We start from the raw sequence: 7,085 nt of genomic DNA, 5'->3' as shown, positions 1-7,085 counted from the left end.
ATTTATTCGTTCATCCAAAGTCCTCATCCACCCTTTGGATGTTATTTGTTGTTATACATGGCACCATTTTATGTAATGAGCTCTAAGAGTGTATGTGATTCACAGGAACTGTGTCTGGTGATAAAAATAGGTCCCATTTATTAAGCACTTACTTTGCATCAGGAACTCTGGTGAGTAATTTCTATGTGTAGTGAGGCTACATTCTGGATGCTCCACACTATAGCCTGTTAGTTCACTTTTTACTTCAGCCATTTTGTCGCTACCAGTTACTAGAAGCTCCTTACCTCTGTTTACCTCATATTTGTCATTTGCTGTCCTGGATCTTCTATGATGCTGAAGGAATGCCTGCAAGCACTCCAGGGGCCATCACACCTGTGCAGAACTGGAAGTCTAAGGAACTTAACACTTGATCAAGGTGATATGGGCATTAATGGGAGATCACAGCAGCATTATTTCCCACTCAGAGGGGTGACTGGCTCAATCATACACACCTGACTTCCTGATTTTACTTTTTTCTGTCATTGCTCTCCCTAAAGCCTCCCTGGCCCCTCACACACACAATCAAACTGCTTCCTGGCAGGAGGGCGGGGGCGATTCAGACAAAAACAGGTCAAAATTATTACTTAGACTCATATATCTAGGAAAATGTGGTTACTTTTTTATTATAAAACTACTTTGACTTTCTTGCAACTTTCCAGTTATTAATATTCCAGTAACTGCTAGAATAAACAATCTCCTTTCACTCACAATATCCAGTCTTTTCAAAGCTCTACTCCCTATCTGGGGTAGTCTATAACAATTCTCTTTAAGTAGCTCAGTCTCTCCAATTCCCTTTCTTCACCTCAGTGCAAAATGGTGTTACCATGTCTTAAAGGATGTGGAGAAGAGATCCTCAGACTTGGTCATTGTTCATTGGCACCCTCAGGAACCATGCTGATATTCCTGCAATGCCTAATACTGCATACCTTTGTGGTGTTCGCTTATAATATTTTAATCCTATTGTGGGAGTTGCATTGGAAACTCTGTTGAGTTAGTACCTGATGGACTGCCATTGCTAACTCTATCTCACCTTCATTTTTGTAACAGATCCACAAGGTCTGGCCATGGTGGCACATACTAGCCCAGATCTGGCAGTGCAAACTAAAGTTTTCCAGGCCACTTCTTATCTAGCTGCCACATGATCTGCTTTACATGTTCAGTTACCTTCTGAGTCCTTTTCTCAGGGTTAGGTAAGAATTTCTTGTCCAGTTCATGTCACTGGACACCGAGAGAAGATGGTGAAAGTTCATATAATTTCTGCCTTTATCCACACCTGTTGGAAAAAAACAGATTTGTACAGTAATTAACCTATAGGATAGTCTCCTTCTTCACTTCAAAACATGAGCTGGCAAAACATTTCTATCCTACTTTGTCTCAACTGATTTATCTTTGGGCAGTTAGGCTCACCTGTATCACTTTCTCCTTTTTCCATAATCTTAAAGAATCAAAAGATCTTTTTTATCCTCACCTCCTCCCTTTTTTGTTTAATAGGTACAAAAGGAGTGTGTTTTGGCTTTCCACTTCTTGTATATCATGACCTCTTTCCTACCGACTCTAGCTTCATAGCTTATCCCCCATAGTGGACAAGATGCTGGAGAAGACTGGTTAGCTTACCAACAGGTGTATCTATATCAGAAAGCTCTTCAAAAGCATTATACTTGTTGCATGTGCTCTATCACAGTTAATCCTCGGAAAATCCTATGAGATACATATTAATAACTCCATTTTACAAACAAGAAAACAGCAAAAGATGTTAAGCAACTTTTTCAAAGGTCATAATGAAAAAGTGATAGATCAAGAATTCAAGGCCAAATTGCTTCATTATGAACACCGTGCTCTCAGCCATCTGGCTAAACAAGACTCAAAATTTCAGCATGTGACTCAAAGGTCACAAAGTGGTTGCTCGGTAATGCATCTTGAATAGAAATTAATGAAATATAGTTATCAAATTTTGAATCCCAATTCATTTCAATATAAAGAATTGCTGCAAAAATATATTTTGTTCTCTGTTGCTAAAGAGAAACTATAATTTTAGTTTTCTTCTTGCATATATATCACCTGCTTTTGAATGAATCATTTATACAACTTGATGGTAGAAGGAGATTAATCAGTCTGTCAGAAACTTATTTACAGAAAATTTTACATAAAATACTCTGCCAAGTGCTGGAGATACAGATATTTATACTATGGTTTCTTCTCCTGAAGGAGATAGAGAAAAGAACCTACAGACACACACAAAAAATTGACAATACATATGAGCATATAAACGGCAATTGAATGTCACGGGGAGTTATTGCTATATGATTTCTTATAAATGGAGAAATCTATCTAGGATAGAGTGAAGTATTGTGTCCTAAAAATTAAGAAAGAAAGTGTTTCGGGTGCCTGGGTGGCTCAGATGGTTAAGCGTCTGCCTTCGGCTCAGGTCATGATCCCAGGGTCCTGGGATCGAGTCCCACATCGGGCTTCCCGCTCCTTGGGAGCCTGCTTCTCCCTCTGTTTCTCTCTGTCTCTCATGAATAAATAAATAAAATCTTTAAAAAAAAAAAAAGAAAGAAAGAAAGTGTTTCAAGTTGGAGAAATTAAACAGTGCAAAGTGCGACAAGGTAGTTAATATTAAGCTAAGATTAAATTGACAAACTGAATTTAGTTAGTGCTCTTGGTAAGATCAATTACCACTGTATGTCAGGAAAGAGAAAATGTTTAAAGATATTTGAAGATAAAGATGTGACAAGGATCACTGATGTTAAGAACCTTGATAGAAAAGGATCACTGATGTTAAGAACCTTGATAGAACCGGGCCCAGAGCACAGGGGATTCTGGTCTGTCTAGCACTCATTTTTTTTTTTTTTTACACAAAGAGAAATTTATCCATTAAGAATTTATTTAAGTTGGGCTAGCTCTACCCTTTGGTTTAGAAAGATGGGAGGGAGATTTCAGAGATGAAGGGTGAGCAGCTTGAAGCAGAGTAAAGAATGAGAAAATGGCATAGCCAAGAAAAAAGGCAGGAAGAGAAGGAGAAATGTGGAAATAGAAAATGAAAGACAAAGAAGTGATGATAAAAGGGAGGAAGAGGAGGAAATAAGGAGTCAGAAATGGAGAGAAATAGAGAATATGAAAAGTAAAGAGGAAGGAAGGAAATTTTGATAAGAAGCAGGGGAAACAGAAGCTCATAAAGCAATAAGGAAGTGTTTAACTTTCTCACTTTTTCTCATCCCTATTTGTCTCATAAATAAGTTAATACCCCAAATGCAGTATTCAGTGTAAGTTTCAAAGACTAAGACTTCTTCTAAACAATAAGAAGATATAAGCATAGATAAAACTTGTAAAATATTGGTTTGAATTATTAGGAAAATTTTTTTAAACACACTGGCAATTATTAGAACCTCTTAAGACAGTTTTTGATTGCTTTCCTCCAACCATTTGCCCTCCTACAAACAAAAGATGGAATTTTGTTTCAGAATCCACTGCTCCCTGATTCTCTCAACATGGTATCTCAGGCCAAAGAAAACTGGCACATTGAATTCCCCTGACACCAGACATGGGTTCATGGTGAATCTCATTGAAATTAATCTCAGGATATATTCTGGAAACCTTCAAATAGAGACTCTTGCTCTCTGACACAGTCCTAGGAGCAACTGGCAGTGCTCCTGAGACCAGCAGAGAATGAGTCTTTTTGAGAATGGAATTAATATAGAGGAAGCTGACCCAACAGATGGAGGGAATCCTAGTCCTGAGTTGTTTGACCCATACCTGAAGCTAGATCTACTTTTCATTCATTCCTTTATGGATCAATTAATTCCTTCATTCAATCTCATCCCCTTACCCCAGGCTAATTTACATTTGTTTTTCAGTCACTTATGATATTAAAAAAAAAAAAAAGAAAGAAAGAGAAATCTAAAAATGATTTATGATTCAATGAACATAGATTTTCATAAATAGTGTTTCTCTTGGATATTTCATTTGTATATCATTCTGTTTAGTAAATCCTCTAGAAGAAAATTTCTAAAAGCCATCATTTTTTGTATGAAATTTGTACATCATGATTTTATAACAAATGCACTTTAGTTTTAGGCTGAAGAAGAGTAAAATTTAGGAAGGGAAATTAGCAAAAAATCATAATATATTAAAATAAGTGGTGAAAAGAAAGAAAGAAAGAAAGAAGAAAGAAAGAAGAAAGAAAGAAAGAAAGAAAGAAAGAAAGAAAGAAAGAAAGAAAGAAAGAAAGAAAGAAAGAAAGAAAGAAAGAAAGAAGGAAAGAAAGAAAGAAAGAAAGAAAGGAAGGAAGGAAGGAAGGAAGGAAGGAAGGAAGGAAGGAAGAAAGAAAGAAAGAAAGAAAGAAAGAAAGAAAGAAAGAAAGAAAGAAAGAAAGAAAGAAAGAAAGAAAGAAAGAAAGAAAATAATGATTCTATGTAACACTGAGAAGGAAAAAATCACTATGGGCAACCAGGAATGTGAAAATTACTTTAAAAGTAGAGTTATCATTTGAAATTGTTTCTCTCACACTCAGGCAGCCAGCATCTCAAAAGGATGGGCAACTAATCATAATTTTAGTTTTTTCTTCTAATTTCTAAGTATGTGTGTTTCAACTATAAATAAATATGGTTTTCAAAAATGCAAAAACATAAAATGGTGACTTCCTAATGATATAACCATATATTATTCTGACTACAAATAACTTATCAATCAACTTTTTTCTTATTTTGATTTCCACAAAGATATAAATTATTTTAAAACCACATTTTAAGCAGAGTGAGTTATTTTCAGTTGAATTCCTCAACACATTAATCATCCAAAATATTTTGTTGTCAAATGAATCAACTTTTGGGTATATTCCAATGGTTGTCCTAGGCATAGCTTTTTTTTTTTTTAAGCAAAATACCTTGTCTTATAATTTGCATATTTTTAAAGTGTTGTATAAAAACTGAAGTCATGAAAACACTGTAATTGTAAGATCCAGGTTAAGTCAATGTGCATTCAAATGAAGAGTCAAATGTCCTCTTGGGAGAGAAATCATCCTAAATTAAGTGAATAATCTAAATTTTAAAGGTGTTAGTGATTATTTATTAAATATATAACAGCTAAAGACTGGAAATAATCCAAAACTTCATCAAGAGAGAGTTGTATAAATAAAGTATGGTATATCTACAATGGAGAACAGTACGGTACAGATACAGTAAAAGAGGAATGAGGAATACCTTTATATACAATTACAGTATGATATTCAGATTATACTGTTATATACATAGTAGCTACAGTAGATTGAAATATAACAAAATATGTTTTGATATATGAGTTCATAATAGTAAAAATATAGGTGCACATTTCATCTTTGGAGGGTTCTTAGGGTACCAAGTATGCTGAAACCTGTTAAGGGACAAGAATCTTATAAATATCTTACCTCACCCATATGATTAGTATCTTTGAGTAACCAACTAGTTGATGAAAAGAAGTTTCTTTTTATAAAAGTATTCTAGCTAATAAACAAAGCAGAAATGATATAATTAGAATATTATCAATTAGTAATCTCTAATAAGATACTTAATCTGGGTAATAATTGTCAACTCCTGCTAAAACCATCAAGTGAAAAGCTGAAGAGAGGCTTTATAATAATTAGAGACAACAACTGAATCTATTAACTGATTGTAATATCATTACAATTAAGGCTAGCGGACATTGGACATTTTTGTGCCTGCAGATAAAAGTGTATAACAAAACCCATGAAGACAGAAGAGAAAGGGAGAAGGAGAGAGAGAAGGAGAACATGAAAGGGAGCAGAGCGAGTAGATTAAAAGACATTTAAGAATCTCTCTCTAAACATAGATAGATAAAGATATAGATACATAGATAGATGATAGATAGATGATAGATGATGATAGATAGATAGATAGATAGATAGATAGATAGATAGATAGATAGATAGATAGAGATAGATATAAAAGAAAGACTATCAGCTTGTTATAATGGGTGAATTTTGTTTGGATTCTGATTCAATAAACAAACAGGAAATATTTAAAAGAAAATTAGGGATATTTAAATATAAACTGAATATTCAATATTAATGAATTATTATTACATTTTAGTGTTTAACAGGAGTGATACACTTATGGATAAAATTATAGGTATCAGAAATTTGCGTCAACTATTCCACTGTTACAGTTTTGAAGTGGGTTGAAACAATACTGACCATGAATTGATTATTGTTGAAGTTTGGCACCACATGCAGAGAGGGTTCCAAAGGATGCAGCCTTACGTCTCTGGAACTTCACTTGCATCATAAAACCTCACCTCTGTATTGAATCTTGAACCATTCCTTTCAGTGTACAACTGTCCTGTTATTTCCAATATTTGAAAAAAATAAACTTCATTTAATCCCAATTCCTTCTCCAGATCCATTTGATTTTTTTGCTCTTTTACAGCAAAACTAAAGGAAAGTGTTTTCTATACTCATGTCCTCAACTTCTCTCCTCCCAGTCTTCCTTCTATCCAGCCAATCAGGATTTGCTTTCAACATGCCATTAACTTTTCAAGTTTGCTAGTGATGTCCATGATGCTAAACCCAATGGTCAGTTCTCAGTTCTCATTTTACTTACCTATCAGCAACATGTGATATAGTTGATTCCTTCCCTTTTTCTCAAACTTTTTCTCTACTTGGCTTTCAGAAATTCACTGCCTCTTGGTTTTCCTTCTATTCCACTGGCCCCTCTTTCTGAGTCTTTTTTACTAGTCCTTCCTCATATCCCAAACTTCTTAACATCAGAATGCCCCAGAGGCTAGTCATTGGACTCTTTTCCTTTCATCTATACTCACTCCCTTGATGACTTCTCTAAAGACCAAACAAAAATGAATGCCTCCCAACTGTACTTCCATCCCAGTCTTTTTATCATCTTCTCCGATTTTATATATACTCCCTCCTATTCATCTGCACATGGATATTGAATAATTATTGTAACTTAACTATTGTATCGAAACTGAACTCCTAATTCTCAACACTGTTACTCTTACATGTCTCTCCAACTCAGTTAATGACATCCATTCTTGAAGTT

General features: G+C 34.7%; 1 long non-coding RNA gene across 1 annotated transcript; it reads right to left on the bottom strand.

The window, feature by feature from the left end:
• Positions 1-1,298: 1,298 nt before the first annotated feature.
• On the bottom strand, positions 1,299-6,298 carry LOC118014728. The gene is made up of 3 exons (XR_004680359.1): positions 6,227-6,298; positions 1,654-1,737; positions 1,299-1,312 (listed from the first exon to the last, which is right to left on the bottom strand). It is a non-coding gene; the product is annotated as an uncharacterized LOC118014728 (long non-coding RNA).
• Between the last annotated feature and the right edge of the window lie 787 nt (positions 6,299-7,085).

Source organism: Mirounga leonina, unplaced genomic scaffold (assembly GCF_011800145.1).
Source record: "Mirounga leonina isolate KUSES-001 unplaced genomic scaffold, KU_Mleo_1.0 Mir_165, whole genome shotgun sequence".
Lineage (NCBI taxonomy): Eukaryota > Metazoa > Chordata > Mammalia > Carnivora > Phocidae > Mirounga > Mirounga leonina.
This window is presented reverse-complemented; position numbering and strand designations above follow the sequence as displayed.